Genomic DNA, 20,096 nt, shown 5'->3' on the forward strand with positions numbered 1-20,096 from the left:
ATAAACGCGGGAGTGGAAAAGTGCAAGAGACTCGCTTCCACCACAGATTTCTGGTCACCGGAGTACTTCGTTGGCTTCTGGCATGGTCCAGAATTTTTTCCGGACTATGATCCTGAAAAATGGTACAAGGTGGTAAATGTTGATTGAATTCCTGCAAATGTGAACACCAAGGGAGATTTACAAAAACTGAGTTAGAGGACTGTCAAACCACTGTACAGAAAACACCGACAGTTAATCCTCTTTCCCCTCCCTACTTGGGATTTGAGTTGCATATAATCCTTGAAGTTATTGTTTCTTAATGTCATCATTTCAAATAATCCTTCCCCAAACCTTCACTCATTGAATGATTAGCTTATGATATTAATGTGGCTTTCATAGATTAGATTTTGCCATCTAATCTACAAAATCGAACTTATCAGTTAAAGTCCTCTATAAATCTACAAAGAGCTAATATAAATAGCAGTTGTTATTATTGTTATGGTACTGTGAAGTAAAATATTTGAACTCATAAAAATTCAGTCTAAAAGAGATACAACCTATTTGTGACAATTGGTCATTTGCATTTTAAGCCTACTATCTATACTGCAGAATGAAAGACTTTGGCCTTTGTTTTCTACAGGTAAAAGCTAGCCTCAAGCTTAAAGTTACCCCCTGTAAAGCAATGAGTGGGACAGGGCCATTTCCCTCCCTTCTCTCCCCTCTCCCTTTAGGCTCCTAAGTAAACTAAAGTCTCATTCCCAGTATCCACTGATACAAATCACTGACTCCTAACAGAATGAGTCCAGCGCATTACCTTACACAAGTTCTCAGAAAGACCCTCTCCTGCAGCCTGTCCTCACTGAGTTCAGAGAGTGTGGCACTTCCTTTCCCTGGTCAACTCCTGCTCTCGGTCCCCCTGGAGCCTCCCTCATCTCCAGTTGATGTCCCTTCTTCTCTCACATTCTCTACTCTTCTCCCTCTCTTTCCCCACCCACTCCATCCATCTCCTTCCTAAGATCTACCTCTCTCTCAAACCTTCACATTTAACCCTTTCCTCTGCCAAGACCAAAACTGCTTATTTTAGATTTTGGAGCACATTTAGTTTAGTAAGAAAGACATTCTAAAGAAATTTTTCTTAAATTCCCTGAGGAAAATCAGAAGTTAAAAACATTGTCAATAGTCTTATGCTGTTTACTTTATCATAGTGCAAAGATAAACCTGCCCTGCCCTGGCTAAACTATCACAAATTTCAGTTCACAGTGTTGAGTCTTAAAAGTAGGTAAAAAATGAAGTGGGGGTGAGAGTGGTAATTTATTGAGTATATTTCATGAAAGGTAAGGTCAGAAGAAAATAACCCTGGTCATTTTGGCCCAAGATTTTTTGTGTTCTTGCTTTTTCATTCATTCAATAAATAGAACCCATTAGAAATATCCATTCTTTATCTCTGTTTATTCATCAAGCATATATTGTGTACATATACATGCTACGCTTTCTGTTGAGAACTAGGAATTAATAAACTAATTGTAAGAATGTTTTGCCTTTGGGGAGTTGATAATGTCTTCTTGTACTTGTAACCAAGTAAGCTAGCATACTACCTGGAGGTGGTAGTAAATGTGAAGAGGCGGGGAAGGCATTCTTAGAAAAGCTTTTTAAACACGTACCCCTTGAACTTGATTTATAGGCAATGAGAAACACCCACAAAAAATTCTGCGTCTATGGGATACAGAACCTGATCAAGGGAGGTGTGGGTTGGATTGAAGAACAGTGGACAGGGGGTTTTAGCAACACTGGTTTCAATTTGGTTAAATCCTGTAGTGTCCTGGCTCCTGCACACCTGACTGTGCTCCTACCAGCTGTATGATTTTGGAAGTCATTTGCCTTCTTAAATTTCAGTTTCCTCATCCATAAATGAAAACATGGGATTAGATGACCTAAGATCCTGTCAGCGCTAAATTTTCATGACTGAGACATACACAGTCACTTAGGAAAGCCCTGTAAACTCTCAGGGCAGGGGCCACGTCTGTTTTATTTACTACCATATACACCACCTCTAGCAGATTGCTTGGTATATAGTAAGATACTCAATTTGAATTGAATTTTTATTTCTTAATAAAAATTATATTTTATTAAGTTATATAGCACCTAATATGTGCCATGCACTATTCTAAGAACTTTCAAATATTAACTCATTTTTATGAGTGAATAAACAGACCAAAGACAATGGAAGATATGTGAGTAATGGAATGATATGGTTAAATTGGTGTATTAAAAAGGATGCAGAGAAATTGGATGTGGGGAAAATAGGGAGGTATAGAGCATATACAGCATACAACTTTATGTAAAATGTAGCCTTTCTACTAAAACAAAGCAGTGGTATTAGGCGGAAAAAATTCCAGAACCACTTTCCAAATGGAAAGTCAGTTTTTGGGAGGCAGCGTCTCCAAATTGATTTATTATCGGACCAGCCCAGCCCAGCCTAGCCCTACCCAGCCCTGTCTACCACAAAGAGGGCAGATCTGTTTTCCTGGCAGTAGAGTGAAGATAGAATTTTTTCCTAGGATAAAAATGATTTGAACAGACTCTGGGGACCCTAAAGAACTAAACAAATGTAAGGCATAAAAGTTTAGAAAACTGCTTCTGTACCATTGTTTCTCAAATATGCCCAGATAATAACTTTATGGCTAAAAATCAGTGCCTTTTTTTTCCCATTGAGTTCCTCTTATTTAACCAAGTAATCAATCTAAGTGGTAAGATGTACGTGTTTTACACAGATTTTTTTTTTAATTTTTATTATTTTTTGGCTGCACTGCACAGCATGTGGGATCTTCATTCCCCCACCAGGGATCCAGCCCGCACCCCCTGCAGTGGAAGTGCAGAGTCTTAACCACTGGACCACCAGGGAAGTCCCGAGACTTTATTTTTATTTGAAAACAGAAGTGAAGTTAACCATTTTAATTTTTCCCTGGAATTGCCTTGGAACAAAAAAGGATGTTCAGTACTGAGTTCCTAAGAACTACTGCAGTAGTCCAGACAGGAAATAATAAAGTCCTAGCGTAATTTGATAGCAGTGGAAATGAAAAAGAGAGGAAAAAAAAGAATAGCTTCAACAAATATTTCAAAGGAGAAATCAAAGGATTTAGTGACTGTTTGGGGGCAAGGACATGTTGAGAACTTTGACACTAGGCCTTTAACAGAAATTCTCTTTGTTCTTTTATTCATTCATAACTTCCTCTTCCTTTTCACTTTTCAAGTATCTCAGGCCTCCAAATAGTTATCTACTAAATTAGATAAGAAAATTTCATCATTAAATAAAAAATGCTTCAATAGGCCTATATCTGTGTTTATGACACAGGAAGGCAATAGTGAGGTACCTCCTTCAAGCTCTTATAAACTAACCCTCAACATTAAATAAAATGGGTGTGATTAGATCTGATACATTTGCACAAGGAGACCATCTATATCATCTGGGTAACCAAGAATGTGGAAATGACCAAATTCCAAACTAAGTGAGTTTGTTGTACCCTCTGGAAGCAGGACTGGAATGGGACTATATTTTAGTAAATGGGAACAGTTATATTGTATCCTACTTGGACTGAGTAACCCAGGGTTGGCAGAAGGCATAGAAGAAGGAACGTCAGCAAGCAAATGGCTGGGAGGTATTTCTTAGAGACCCTGAATCTGGAAGGCAGGGGCTTTCCAGAGATGTATGCATATTGTGGGGAATGGATGATTCATGAAGTCTCACCCTGGCCTGGAATAGATGTTTCTAAAACTATCTGCCTCCTTATACTCAGATTCCATGCCCACCAGACTGCCTTGTGACTCCTCTACTGGTTTTCTAGGTACACGGTTTATCAGGAGAGATGGTTCTCGAGACAGAAACATGAACACTTTCTAGTCAATAGAAAGGCATAGACCAGAAGTCACAAACTAGGGCCAAAAAGTCTTATCAGGAAGTGCAGATAGGTTTAATATCTGCACAGTGTTTAATTTTGTCTTTCAGTTTGAAAGCCTTTTGATAGGTTTTCTCTCTCTTCTTCACAACTAGTTTCCACCACTTTTATTGTTTTACACTTGGCTGATTCATATGTTTTGTTTTGTTTTTTTTCATATGTTTACATTACCTGCCTGATTCCTACAGGAAATTGAGTTTTCAACTCTGGAATAGTACCTACTACAAATGAATAAATTAGCAGAGGAAATTATACCTTAATCTCTGGTGAGTTTGGTGAGAATCAGCCTCAATGTGTCTAGTCAACTCTTGGGCCAGTTAAAGGCCAGAACCTGGGTTGTGGGTAGCAACTTCAAGGAAATGCCAGTTGCAGGATTTCCCGTTAGATCTCCATACAGACTTCTCCAGGTGATTTCTTGATCTCGTTGTTGCCTTGCCCCCTTTTCAACTGTGCCCCTCTGATACCATTTTCTAGCTTATTGTTATTCACATGTGTGCTGTGGCAGTTACTGTAGGTTGGTTCATTTCACAGTCCTTTCCCACAACCTCCTAATGAGGCTTGAAAACTAAAACTTAATCTCCAGCCTCCCTTGCTGGTAGAAGTGACCGTATGAATGCTTCTGGCCAGTGGGATATACATGGAGGTCCCTAAGAAAGCTGTTCCTTCTGAAATAAAAAGGCAAAGTCTCCTAAGAAGGAGAAAGCCTTTTTGGTCCTTCAACCATTTCTCCTCCAGCCTGCCTGGAGGTGAGGTAGCCTCTTTCCACCACAAGGAGAGATGCATGAGAAGGCCTATATGCCACACGGAAAAATAAAAGAAAAAGAGCCACAGCAGACCTGAACTGCCTACCTTTGTATTTATCTTGTTTGCGACAAATAAACTCCTCTCTGTTTAAGCAACTGTTTCTAGTGTTTCCACCCCAACAAAATCCTTTTCTAATTTATCTCCCTAATAAAGTCCTCAGGAGAGAGACCATGCTTTATCTTTATATCCTCAGTACCCTGTTTAATACCTGCATATAGTAGGCAGTCAACATAGATTTGTTTAGCCAATTAATAAATTTGCTATTTTTGGGGACAAGCTGGGACAAACAGAAAACCATAATTTAAGCAGAGAGTTACTTATTTCATAAGTGACCAAGATAAACTAAGAACAGGATAAGCAAATTGACAGGTCAAATTTTAGATTGGCAAAGCAGGTAACAAAGGGACCTTTGCTTTTTTCAAGAAAGTAATTTAAATCCTCTGCACTGAAGATTACAATGTATTACTATCCTTACTACTAGTAGTAGTAATAATAAATGCATATTGACTCAACCCTAATGAACACAGAAAAGCCATGAGATCAGAACTATTATTACCCTTATTTTACAGCTAAGGAAACTGAGGCACAGAAGTCCGACGCCACGTAGCTAGTTAGTGACAGAGCTAGGATACAAACCCAGGCAATCAGGCCAAAGCCTGCCCTCTCAACCACTATACCGTACTAATTAAATAATGCGGAATAACTCAAGTATAGTTGTTCACCTAAAAGTCTATTTTTAATTAGTGAGGAACACGTTTTTGCAAAGTAAGAGTTTCTAAATCCAAAATACCAGCTCTTCATTGTGCTCCAGTTGGTTGTCTGGACACCCAAAGCATTAAGTTAATGTGTTCCACCCATGTGTTCTGGCAAAGCAAACTCTCCCAGCAACTTCTACCTCCAAGGGTGACTGCAAGGAGGATACACACAGCCAGAATTAATGGTCTGGAAATTAGGGACTGATTTTATCCCTAAAGCAGGTAAAGCCATGCAAAGCCCCATTCCTACAGCTGCTGTTTACTCTCAGTTTAGCCCATGAACAATGGCAACAGGGTAGATGCAAGCAGTTTAATGATGTGGAAGAGCTGATCTTAAGAGGAATTACACCTTACGGAGGGCAACTAAAGAGAGCGCTATGCGGTAACTAAACTCTCCTGCCTACAACCTAATCTTTTCTTTTTTTCTACCCAGTGAATCTATTCTCTTGTCCTCCTCCAATTATCTTCAAAAGGTTTATGTGTGTGTGGAAGGGAGGCCTCTTTCTTCTCTATTCTGTGGCAAATTATAGGCCCATATTTGAGCTTCCTAATGAAAAAGGGTAAAATATACCACTGATCACACAGGGGAAGATATCTTATCTGGTATAAAAAGCCAATAGGGCTTCCCTGGTGGCGCAGTGGTTGAGAGTCTGCCTGCCAATGCAGGGGACACGGGTTCGAGCCCTGGTCTGGGAAGATCCCACATGCCGCGGAGCAACTGGGCCCGTGAGCCACAACTATTGAGCCTGCGCGTCTGGAGCCTGTGCCCCGCAACGGGAGGGGCCGCGATAGTGAAAGGCCCGCGCACCGCGATGAAGAGCGGTCCCCGCACTGCGATGAAGAGTGGCCCCCGCTTGCCGCAACTAGAGAAAGCCCTCGCACGAACCGAAGACCCAACACAGCCAAAAATAAATAAATAAATAAAGTAGCTATTAAAAAAAAAAAAAATTAAGTATGACACAGTTTGGAAATTTCTGGAGGTAGATTAGGGAGAGATTCTCTACAGCAGAACTGTGGCTCTTTTCAACACCAAAAGCTACGGAGATATAATTGTAATAAAAGAATAGAGTCAAAACACTTAAGATATTATTTATATGGGATTCAGATGCACTCTCATGAAGCAAAGTCAAGCCTACCTCTCTATCGCCAGAATATCCAACAACATTGAGTAGTTTAAGTGTCTTTGGTGGCACAAGTGATAATATCAAATTGAATACTCCAAGTCCAAATTTTATGCCTCCAACCAGGTGTCTGTAAGTTTTACTTTGGTAATTAGGTATCTGTGTTAATACTCGCTGACAGTCTTTGTATATTTGGTAACTTAAATTACAACGTTGATCCTGCTTTTAAGAAAACGAAGCACACTGTCATCCTGTATAAACGTTACAGTGGATTTCAAGATCAAACACGCAGCATAGCAGACTTCTGCATGCAATTCCTCTTCTTTGATAGCATTTATTCCCTGCTTATTCACTAGACGAGAAAAACTCATCATCCTAGATTTTCTTCGGAAACTATTACAGGTTCTCAAGGCTTCCTTTGTGGCAGTCATCCCAATTTCTATCTCCTGTGGATCAAAAGTCAAGAAGGCCTTGACGACCATAAGGATACCATAAATTAGGGACTGGTACATGCTGTTTTTCGACCATGGATAAATGAGATGTATGGCATCTGAGAATCTGTTATTTAGAAATAAATACAATCCAGTTGTGCATTCCTCCAGGGAAGATATTAGATCCATTGTTGTTGCTGCGGGGATACTTTCATAGGCATCTTCGAACTTGTCCTCCTTATCATTTTCTCCCTTACTAAATGATGTAAGGCCATCCTCATTATTTTCTCTTTTATTCAGAGGGTGACATATTTGTTTCCCCCCTTTAGAAATGAGAAATATCTGAAGTGGAGTGATGTAGCTGCAATGAGGGTATAGCTTCTGCTCTCCTGACTGGGGTCACTTCTTCCGCAGCCTGAAGTGTTGCTGTTATAACAGAGGCAAACAAACTAATAGTTGTGAGGTGCAGCATTAGGATATTCTCATCTCTGTTGGACAAAGGGGGAAAAAAGATAATTTTATTTACCTAGAAGATGAATTTCTGAAAAGTTCAAATCATCTGGAATGTACTAAAGAAAACATGCTCTTTTAGAACACTGGGAAGCAAATCCTTTGTAAACCGAAGACCTCTTTTGTTAACCATCCCTCCAGACTATCATTTTCATAAGATCATTCTTTTGTGTATTTGTGTTGTAGAACTGTACTATGACAGCTGTACAAAGAAAGGGAATTCTCTACAGGAAGACCTTGGGGGCAAGAATCTGGCGGGAAAGAAGAATGTATTTGCATAGGTCTCTAGTTAAGACTGGAGGAAGGGGTAAGTTGTCCAGACCAAAGACTAAATATGATGGGAATTAAAAATTCACCCCATGCTATTCTTAGTACCACTGCTGTGCTTGTACATATTTTCATAGAAAACTAGGTCTTGATAAAATATTACGGTTAGTTGTATAGGATTCTTGACATGGACAGTGCTGTGTAAACTAGAAAGATTTCCTCGCGTTGCTGCAATTAGGAAAAGAACTCAAATGTAATAGTTTTGATCACAGCGTTACTATAGCATCTTGGTAGGAAGGTGGGGTGAGGGTGGGCACAATGGAAAACCAATTCCAACTAGCAAGCTACTTAATATATTCATAATAATACAATAGGTTCAATTAATCTATTTGTAAAAATAGAAACTGCAAAAAAAAAAATAGAAACCACAGACAAAATACTTCAATAGTAAATTTCACAATGTTTAACAATAATTACAAATACAGCTTAAAATATACTTTAATTCTGTATTTTTATATGTTAAAAGACAGGAGGGGAAAGTAAAACAGAGGAGAACATTCAAAGGAAAAGAGAGAAAAGCAGAAGAGATGCAGGTTTTTACACAGAGGGAAGAGAGAAAACAGAGGGAAAATAAGTTATATATGAGAAAACATTAATGGGGGAGGACAGTCTTGAAGATATTATTTTAATAAAATTGCTTGTTTTTACACCTTAAGGTTTAGTTATGTTTCAGTATTAGCAACTGTAATCACTATTCGTTGAAAAGCTAAGTTAATTACACATTTAACTAAAAGGCTCAGCTCTGAGTGGAAAAGCTCTGAAGCCCATTAAGAGGAAAATTATTCTTGGGACTGCAGTAGTGGCTAGATTAAGGTTGGCTGGAGAAACCTAGATGAGGGCCATATTTAACTCAAGGACAAAGTTTCCTTTCCTCTGGCCTAATGGTTTCAAATTATATTCCCTAGAATCCCTATTCCCCAGTGAAGACAGCTCAAATTTTACTTTTTCTGAAACCTTACCTAAGTCTGTCAGCATAATCACCCTGATGGCATGCTGTATATATTTTTATTACTATTTATCTCACTGTATTGTAATTATTTATACTCCTGCTTTCACCACTGGCCTGGAGCTTCAAGGCATGATTTGTATTTTATTCAGCATTATATCCCAGTTCTAGTACAATCCCTTGAACAAAGTAGGCATTAATAAATGGTTGCTAAATGGATTCGGGTGCCCATACATCTTTCTAGGAATTTCTTGAAAGCGAGCTGTGAACTTATCTTTCTGCTACGTAATTGCTAGGTTTGCTACGCCCAGAGTCACCATGTTACGCATTAGAGCCTCGAACCTTATTCATCTTATAACTGAAAGTTTGTACTCTTTTACCAACCTCTCCCTATTTCCCTCACACCCCCTTATTCCCTATTCTTAATGTTCCCATAAGGAGACTTTTCTGCTAGAGAAATACTCCTGGCTGGTGGGCCTACTTCTGGCTGGGAGTTGATAGAAGGTACTAGGGAAGTGTCCCTCTATGCCTTCTGAATTCCTTCTTTTGGAAACAGCCTGTGCAAAGTCTGAAACCAAAAAACAGGAAGAGTTTGTTTTCTGCTCTCCAGCTACATGTGGGACCAGGTGGGTAAATTTGTTTCATTAAGGGGTGGCCGCATAAGTTAGCCCACGTGGCAGCACATCTGAAGTCACAGTAACTATCAATTCAGTCAAAAAGGTCATGTTCTGATTTCCTTCTGCCTCACTCTTGCATCTATATCTCATTGGTTCTGAACTCAGGGAAGGAAAAGGGATGTTATTTGCTGACTCCCGAAACCATCTCCTCCTCCTCCTTCTCTTGTATTTCCTATCTAGATGGTTGACGCCATCATTCACCGTAGACTCTTTTTTTTCTCCTCCCATATCCATCAGTGACCAAACTCTGGCAATTTTACTTTGTTGAATGAGGTGCCTCTCTCTTGTCCTCCAAATCACCCTGGGCATACTTCTTTATTTTATTTATTTATTTATTTATTTTATAATTCATTTTTAAAAAAATTTTTATTTTTTTATTTATTTTTGGCTGTGTTGGGTCTTCGTTGCTGTACGCAGGTTTTCTCTAGTTGCGGCGAGTGGGGGCTACTATTCGTTGAGGTGCGAGGGCTTCTCATTGCAGTGGCTTCTCTCATTGTGGAGCACGGGCTCTAGGCGCATGGGCTTCAGTAGTTGCAGCACACGGGCTCAGTAGTTGTGGCTCACGGGCTCTAGAGCACAGGCTCAGTAGTTGTGGCACACGAGCTTAGTTGCTCCGCGGCATGTGGGATCTTCCCGGACCAGGGATCGAACCCGTGTGCCCTGCATTGGCAGGCGGATTCTCAACCACCACGCCACTGGGGAAGCCCCGGCATAATTCTTTAACAAGGCTTATCCCTAAGGTTATAAGATGGTAAAATGCAAAGATTGTGATGTTAGGCTGCTAAGGTGTGAATCCTGATTCTCCCACTTGCTTGGCCTCTGTTTTCTCATCTGCAAATAGGGAATAATAGTACTTCTACCAAAAAAGCGGTTGGGAGAATTAGGTGAATTAATACTTGAAAAGCAGTCAGGATAATATCTGGCATATATAGTAAATATTCAATATATTATTCTATACCCATCCCCCCAAAGCCTGGAATATAGTAGGTGCTTACTGAAATTTTTAAATGGGATTTATGGTGCAGACTGCTATGTTTGGGAGTCCCAAAGCTTTTGGTGATAGAGGCAGAATCATACTCCTATCATTCTTTTGCTTAAAATGCTCTATCTGGGGCTTCCCTGGTGGCGCAGTGGTTGAGAATCTGCCTGCCAATGTAGGAGACACGGGTTCAAGCCCTGGTCTGGGAATATCCCACATGCCGCGGAGCAACTAGGCCCGTGAGCCACAATTACTGAGCCTGCACGTCTGGAGCCTGTGCTCCGCAACAAGAGAGGCCGCGATAGTGAGAGGCCCGCGCACCGCGATGAAGAGTGGCCCCCACTTGCCACAACTAGAGAAAGCCCTCACACAGAAACGAAGACCCAACAAAGCCATAAATAAATAAATTAATTAATTAATTAATTTAAAAAAAATGCTCTATCTGAAATGCCTTCTTTACTTCTATCTGCTTATCTGTGTTTGGAAGGATCACTCTAGTGATTAGGAAAGGCTAATGCTGAGCCAGGAAGATCAGACAGGGAGCTCGAGTAAGGTAGAGAAGGAAAGGCTGAAGATACAGAAAGGAACAATTCAATAAAAAGGAGGTAGTGGGGGATGCACAGAGCACAGGTGAAGGGAGGATAAGATAAGAAAAATCTCTTCCACTAACACAGAAGAGTCTTCCTTCCAGTCATTCATTCAGTACATACTTAACTGAGCTCTTTCCACATGCTAAGCACTATTCTTGGCGCTGGGGGTACAGCAGTGGACAAAACAAAGACCCTGCTGTTGGGCTTCCCTGGTGGCGATGTGGTTAAGAATCTGCCTGCCAATACAGGTTCAAGCCCTGGTCCGGGAAGATCCCACATGCCACGGAGCAACTAAGCCTGTGCACCACAACTACTGAGCCTGCGCTCTAGAGCCCGCGAGCCACAACTACTGAGCCCACGTGCCACACTTACTGAAGCCCGCGCGCCTAGAGCCTGTGCTCCGCAACAAGAGCAATGAGAAGCCTGTGCACTGCAACGAAGAGTAGCCCCCGCTCCCGCAACTAGAGAAAGCCCGCGCGCAGCAACGAAGATGCGACACAGCCAAAAATAAATAAAATTATTTTAAAAACAAACAAACAAACAAACACCCTGCTGTCATGGAATTAATTTTCTTAGGGAAGAGACATGAGGGAGGGACATCGTGATGGGGGAGAAAAGCAATAAATAAATGAATAAATAGCATGTCAGCTGTTGATATATGCTAGAAGAAGAATAAAACAGGTTAAGACAGAATAAAGAATTTAGAGGCGGATGAGGTGTGAGGTACTTGCTAGTATATGGAGCCAGGAAAGGCCTCCCTGATAAGGTGAAATTTGAGCAGAGATGTAGAAGATGTGAGGGTCTCTTGATTTCTTCTTTCAGTCTAAGATAAGTGAACATCCTGTCTGTTCCTATGATGCCCTGTGCTTATCTCTATCACAGCACTTGATATATATATTTTTTCAAGTGTCTGTCTTCTGACTGCATCTTTTATATTTGTCTTCATCACAGAGTACAATGACTGGCACTTAGTCATTAACCTAAATGAATATTTATCACACGGCTATAACAGTTTTCAATTCACATATACTAAGATAAATTCAGGATGAAGTAATCAATCAACTGTTAAAACTGTAAGAGTCTGCACAAACATAAAGAGACTTGTGGATGCCAAGGGGGAGGTGGGGTGGGGGAGGAATGGATTGGGAGTTTGGGATTAGCAGATACAAACTACTACATATAGAATGGATAAACAACAAGGTCCTACTGTTTAGCACAGGGAACTATATTGAATATCCTGAGATAAACCATAATGGAAAATAATATAAAAAAGAATGTATATATTTATATATATGTATAACTGAATCACTCTGCTGTACAGCAGAAATTAACACAATATTGTAAATCAACTATACTTCAATTTAAAAAAATTTGAAAAAAAGAAAGAGAAAGCTAAACTTGTAGCAACAGAGGGTAGAATGGTGGTTACCAGAGGATGGGAGGTAGGGGAATTGGAGAAATGTTGTTTAAGAGTATAAACTTGCAACTGGTTGATAAATAAATCCTGGAGATCTAATGCACAGCATAATGATCAGAGTCAACAATATTGTATTATAAACTTCAAGGTGTCTGAGAGACTAGATCTTAATTGTTCTCACCACAAAATAGGAATGATAATTATGTGACATGATAGACATGTTAGCTAACACTACAGTGCTAATCACACTGCAATATGTAAATATATCAAATCAACTTATGAATCTTAAACTTATACAATGTTATATGTCAATTACATATCAATTAGAAATGTAAGCTTCTGAAAAAAACTATAAGAGTCTGGAAAATTTAACAGTGAACACAAATAACTGAAGTCCTTGATATGGTAAGAGTTCCTATGAATCAGTAAGATAGAAGAAACACTCCAACAGAAAAATCAGCAAGTGACATAAACAAAATGCCAGTGAGCATAATGTTCAATCTCACTGTAAATCAACAAAATACAAATGAAAAAAATATCCATTAAAAAATCAAACTTGGCAGATAAAAAATTTATAACATCCAATATTAATGAAGGTGCAGAGAACCAAATATCCTTGTGTGTTACTTGGTGGGTGTATAAATGGCTATAACCCTTTTGGAGAGCTACCTGGCAACATGTTTTAAAGCTTTTATATTTTTTTATACTCTTTGATCCAGTAATTTCACTTATGGTATTATTCTAAAGAAATAATCAGGGATATGCATTTATACAAGTTGCATACACTTCAGCATTATTTATAATATAAAAAAATGAAAACAATCTAAATTTCTTACAACAAAGGATACCCATACAATGGAATACTATGCAAATATTATAAGGTTGTAGAATATTTAATGACTTGGAAAATTGTTTATGGTATAATATACCATATTAGTCAGGGTTCTCCAGAGAAACAAAACCAATACCAAATATCTGGCAGCACAGTAAACATATAAAGGCCATATATGACAAGCCCACAGCAAGCATCATACTCAATGGTGAAAAGCTGAAAGCATTTCCTCTAAGATCAGGAACAAGACAAGGATGCCCACTCTTGCCACTTTTATTCAACATAGTTTTGGAATTCCTAGCCACAGCAATCAGAGAAGAAAAAGAAATAAAAGGAATCCAAATTGGAAAGGAAGAAGTCAAACTGTCACTGTTTGCAGATGACATAATACTATACATAGAAAATCCTAAAGATGCCACCAGAAAACTACTAAATCTCATCAATGAATTCAGTAAAGTTGCAGGATGCAAAATTAATATACAGAAGTCTGCTGCATTTCTAAATAGTAACAATGAACTATCAGAAAGAGAAATTAAGAAAACAATCCCATTTACCATTGCATCAAGAAGAATAAAATATCTAGGAATAAACCTACCTAAGGAGGTAAAAGACCTGTATTCAGAAAACTAGAAGACATTGATGAAATAAGTTGAAGACGACACAAACTGATGGTAAGATATACCATGTTCTTGGATTGGAAGAATTAATATTGTTAAAAATGACCATACTACCCAAGGCAATCTACAGATTCAATACTATCCTTATCAAAATACCAGTGACATTTTTCACAGAACTGGAACAAATAATTTTAAAATTTGTATGGAAACATAAAAGACCCAAACAGCCAAAACAATCTTGAGAAAAAAGAACAGAGGCTAAGAATCACACTCCCTGACTTCAGATTATACTACAAAGATACAATCATCAAAACATTATGGTTGGGGCTTCCCTGGTGGCACAGTGGTTGAGAATCTGCCTGCCAATGCAGGGGACACAGGTTCGAGCCCTGGTCCGGGAGGATCCCACATGCCGCGGAGCAACTAGGCCCGTGAGCCACAATTACTGAGCCTGCGCATCTGGAGCCTATGCTCCGCAACAAGAGAGGCTGCGATAATGAGAGGCCCGCGCACCGCGATGAAGAGTGGCCCCCACTTGCCGCAACTAGAGAAAGCCCTCGCACAGCAACGAAGACCCAACACAGCCACAAATAAATAAATAAATAAATAAATAAATAAACCCAAAGTTAAAAAAAAAAAACAAAAAACATTATGGTACTGGGACTTCCCTGGTGGTGCAGTGGTTAAGAATCCGCCTGCCAATGCAGGGGACACAGGTTCGAGCCATGGTCCAGGAAGATCCCACATGCCGTGGAGCAACTGAGCCCGTGCACCACAACTACTAAGCTTGCGCTCTAGAGCCCACAAGCCACAACTACTGAGCCTGTGCTCTGGAGCCCATGAGCCACAACTACTGAACCCACACACCTAGAGCCCGTGCTCCACAACAAGAGAAGCCACCGAAATGAGAAGCCCATGCACCACAACAAAGAGTAGCCCCTGCTCACCGCAACTAGAGAAAGCCCACATGCAGCAATGAAGACCCAACACAGCCAAATAACAAACTAACTAAATTAATTAATTAATTAATTTTTTAAAAAACCCCAGGGACTTCCCTGGTGGTGCAGTGGTTGAGAATCTGTCTGCCAATGCAGAGGACACGGTTCAAGCCCTGGTCTGGGAAGATCCCACATGCCGCGGAGCAACTAAGCCCGTGTGCCACAACTACTGAGCCTGCGCTCTAGAGCCCACAAACCACAACTACTGAGCCCACGTGCCACAACTACTGAAGCCCACGCACCTAGAGCCCGTGTTCTGCAACAAAAGAAGCCACCACAACGAGAAGCCCACGCACCGCAACGAAGAGTAGCCCCTGCTTGCTGCAACTAGAGAAAGCCTGCACGCAGCAACAAAGATCCAATGCAGCCAAAAATAAATAAACAAAGAAAAAAAAAACTCAAAGAAACCCAGTATGGTACTGGCACAAAAACAAACATATAGATCAGTGGAACAGAATAGAGAACCCAGAAATAATCCCATGCATTTATTGTCAATTAATTTATGACAAAGGAGGAAGACTATACAATGGAGAAAAAGCAGTCTCTTCAATAAGTGGTGCTGGGAAAACAGGACAGCTACATGTAAAAGTATGAAGTTAGAACATTCTCTAACATCATATACAAAAAATAAACTCAAAATGGATTAAAGACCTACATGTAAGACCAGATACCATAAAATTGCTAGAGGAAAACGTAGGCAAGTCTAGAAAAATCGTACAGATGAACCTGTTTGCAAGGCAGAAATGGAGACACAGACATAGAGAACAAACATATGGACACCAAGGGGAGGAAGAGGGCTGGGACGAACTGGGAGATTGGGATTGACATATATACACTAATATGTATAAAATAGATAACTAATGAGAACCTGCTGTATAGCACAGGGAACGCTACTTAGTGCTCTGTGGTGACCTAAATGGGAAGGAAATCCAAAAAAGAGGGGATATATGTATACATATGGCTGATTCACTTCACTGTACAGTAGAAACTAACACAATATTGTAAAACAACTATAACCAAACTAAAAAAAAAAAAAAAAACAAGAAGTGATCAAACATACACACACACGAAAAAAAGAAAAAAAATAGGCAGAACACTCTTTGACATAAATCGCAGCAGTATTTTTTTGGAGCCACCTCCTGGAGTAAAGTAAATAAAAGCAAAAATAAACAAATGGGACCTAATTAAATGTAAAAGCTTTTGCACAGCAAAGGAAACCACTGATAAAACTAAAAGACAACCTACTGAATGGGAGAAAATATCTGCAAGTGATATGACTGATAAGCGGTTAATATCCAACATATATTAACAGCTCATACAATTCAACATCAAAAAAACCAAACAACCCAATTTAAAAAATGAGCAGAAGACCTGAATAGACATTTTTCCAAAGAGGAAATGCAGATGGCCAGCAGTCACATGAAAAGATGCTCAACATTGCTAGTCATTGGGGAAATGCAAATCAAAATCACAATGAGATATCACCTCATATCTGTCAGAATGGCCATCATCAAAAAGAACACAAATAAGAAATGTTGGCAAAGATGAGGAGAAAAGGGAACCCTGGTACATCATTGGTGCGAATGTAAATTGGTGCAGCCGCTATGGAAAACAGTATGGCGGTTTCTCAAAAAACTAAAAACAGAACTACCATATGACCCAGCAATTCCACTCCTGGCTATATATTTGAAAAAAACAAAAACACTAATTCAAAAGATACATGCACCCCAATATTCAGAGCAGCAGGATTTACAATTGCCAAGATATGGAAGCAACCTAAGTGTCCATCAACAGATGAATGGATAAAGACGATGTGATGTGATACACACACACATACACGCGCACACACACAATGGAATACTACTCAGCCAAAAAAGAATGAAATTTTGCCATTTGCAGCAACATGGATGGAGTTGGATGGCATTATGCTAAGTGAAATAAGTCAGACAGAGAAAGACAAATACTGTATGCTATCATTTTTATGTGGAATCTAAAAAATAACAACAAACTAGCGAATATAACAAAAAAGAAGCAGATTCACAGACACAGAGAACAAACTAGTGGTTACCAGTGGGGAGAGAAAAGGGGGGAGGTATACAATAAACTACAAGGATATACTGTACAACATGGGGAATATACAATATAGTTTTACATTAACTATAAGTGAAGTTTAACCTTTAAAAATTGTGAATCACTATATTGTACATCTGTATCTTATATAATATTGTACATCAACTATACTTCAATTTAAAAATAATTTTAAAAATTCTAGGATAAAGTAGAGTTTTTGTTGTTGTTGCTTTAAATACCAACGGTGTCCTAGAGAAAAATGGTAGTACATCTGTAGGTTTCACAGGCACATTTTTATAACATAAAACAAATGTTTCACTGCAACTCTGAGTTGATAAAAAGCCAAAACAAGGGGCTTCCCTGGTGGCGCAGTGGTTGAGAATCTGCCTGCTAATGCAGGGGACACGGGTTCGAGCCCTGGTCTGGGAAGATCCCACATGCCACGGAGCAGCTGGGCCCGTGAGCCACAATTGCTGAGCCTGCGCGTCTGGAGCCTGTGCCCCGTGACGGGAGGGGCCGCGATAGAGAAAGGCCCGCGCACCGCGATGAAGAGCGGTCCCCGCACCGCGATGAAGAGTGGCCCCCGCTTGCCGCAACTGGAGAAAGCCCTCGCACGAACCGAAGACCCAACACAGCCAAAAATAAATAAATAAATAAATAAATAAATTAAAAAAAAAAAAAAAAAAAAGCCAAAACAAGTTACTTTTAGGGAGGCAGTGTGGCTCAAAAGAAAGCTGTATGGACTGAGAGAATCAGAGGTTCAGATTTGGACCTAAATAGCTGTATAACCTTGGGAAAATCATTTGTAAATATTAATTGATCAACAACCATGTGAAATAGTTTCTTAGTAGAATTCATTAATGCTACAAATATTACTGAGAAACTAGTACTCTATAGGCCACGCACAGTGCCAGACAGTAGGAATGTATCAGTGAGTAAAACAAAGTCCCTGCCCTTGTGGATCTCACACTGTGAGAGACTCTCACAGAATAAATGAAGAGGTCAGAGGTGAGAAGAGCTATGAAGGAAAATAAAGGTGAGTAAACGGTATAGAGAGTGTGGGAGAAGGGCATATTATAATGTTGAAGCACTATTACAAAAGTACTATATTTGCTTAAAAAAACACAAAATCTTCAAACAATACAGAAGACTACACTGTACAGTTAAACGATGAAGGCTCCTTTCTGTCTTCAACCAAATTCCACTTCCCAGAGGCAACCACGGTTAACAGTTTGGGAGTATACACATTAATGCTAGATTCTTCCCATATTAACTATCCTGTTTAATTTCCCCGTTACTACTTCCACTTAAGATATTTATATTTAAGATTACATTTAATTTTTTATTATAAGCAATACAGGTCATAACAGAAAAAAATTAAAAAATAACCAAAACTCATGTAAACTACATTCATAATACCACCCACCCACAGATAGCATCATTAAAACCTCCATTTTCTTCTGTGAAATCTTGAGCCTAGAATGACAAGTATAGTCACATGTTCCAATTAACACTACTAAAGAGTGATTCTCAGTTCAAACTTGGAATTCTTCTGTCTCCAAGCCTCTCACTTTAAAAAGAAAAATTATAGAAAATTGTCAAATACAGAAAAATAAAACAAGAAAACTTAAATTACTTTTATTAATGATTTATTTTTACAAAACCAGAATTATTTTGTGCATGCACATTGTTTTGAAATCTGCTTTCCTACTTAACTAAACACCATTAACATTTTTCTGACATTAAAGTCTTATACAATGTGGTTTTTAATGGCCATAATATATGTAACCAATTTATGTGCCATAACATTTAACCAATCCCTTTATGTTTGATTTTCAAACTATTTCCAATTTTTAACATTATAAATAAGATCCTACCAACATTTTTGCATATAAATTTTTATGCAGGGACTTCCCCGGTGGCGCAGTGGTTAAGAATCCGCCTGCCAATGCAGGGGACACGGGTTCAATCCCTGGTCGGGGAAGATCCCACATGCCACGGAGCAACTAAGCCCGTGCGCCACAACTACTGAGCCCACGTGCCGCAACTACTGAAGCCTGCGCGCCTAGAGCCCGTGCTCTGCAAAAAGAGAAGCCATTGCAATGACAAGCCCGAGCAACGCAATGAAGAGTAGCCCCCGCTCGCCGTGGCTAGAGAAAGCCCACACGCAGCAATGAAGACCCAAGGCAACCAAAAATAAATAAATAAATAAAATTGATTATAAAAAAAAGAAAAAAAAATCTCTATGTATATCTATGATTAATTCTAGAATAAATTCTAGGAAATAAGATTGCTGGGCCAAAATATACGTACAATTTAATAATTTTAAAACATTGCCAAATTGACCCCCTCAAATGTATTATTTCACATTCCCATCAGTGTAAGTGCCAATTTCACTGCACTCCTGACAAAAATAGCATGTTGTGTTAATTTGCATTTTTGGTAAGGTTAGACATTTTTTCTTTTTAAAATTTTCTTACTGTCTGATTTTTGGGGGGGTAAAGTTATGCTTTGTTCTTTACTAGAGATTCTAGATTCTTGAATTTGGGGAACTAGATAGATCTGAAAAAATTGGGGGGATGGAGGGGACAAACTTTTTCTATCAAGAAAACACGAGGACTTCCCTGGTGGCGCAGTGGTTAGGAGTCTGCCTGCCAGTGCAGGGGACGCGGGTTCGAGCCCTGGTCCGGGAGGATCCCACGTGCCACAGATCAACTGAGCCCGCGCGCCACAACTACTGAGCCCGCGTGCCTAGAGCTCGTGCTCTGCAGCAAGAGAAGCCGCCGCAATGAGAGGCCCGCGCACCGCAACGGGGAGTGGCCCCCACTCACAGCAGCTAGAGAGAGCCCGCGTGCAGCAACGAAGACCCAACGCAGCCAAAAATAAATAAATAAATAAATAAAATTAAAAAACAAAAACAAAAACACATGAGATTAAAAAAAAATTATCCTCAGCATCCTTTCATTTAAAAAAAATTGGGGGGAGGAGCATTTTACCAGAAAAAAAAAAAAAAAAAAGAAAGACATAGTCACAGAATAAAGGATGGTTTTTCCCAAGAAAGAGTGGTTGGCAATAGTTTATATTTTTCTG

General features: G+C 39.5%; 1 long non-coding RNA gene across 1 annotated transcript in view; it reads right to left on the bottom strand.

The window, feature by feature from the left end:
* Positions 1-20,096, bottom strand: part of LOC130709372 (uncharacterized) — a 24,430-nt gene continuing 4,334 nt past the window's right edge. Inside the window, exons 2-3 of the long non-coding RNA XR_009009897.1 lie at positions 6,628-7,531; positions 1-112 (exon numbers count right to left, since the gene is read on the bottom strand). This is a non-coding gene — a long non-coding RNA (uncharacterized LOC130709372). The remainder of the gene's footprint in view (positions 113-6,627; positions 7,532-20,096) is intronic.

The sequence above is a fragment of the Balaenoptera acutorostrata genome, chromosome 12 (genome assembly GCF_949987535.1).
Source record: "Balaenoptera acutorostrata chromosome 12, mBalAcu1.1, whole genome shotgun sequence".
NCBI lineage: Eukaryota > Metazoa > Chordata > Mammalia > Artiodactyla > Balaenopteridae > Balaenoptera > Balaenoptera acutorostrata.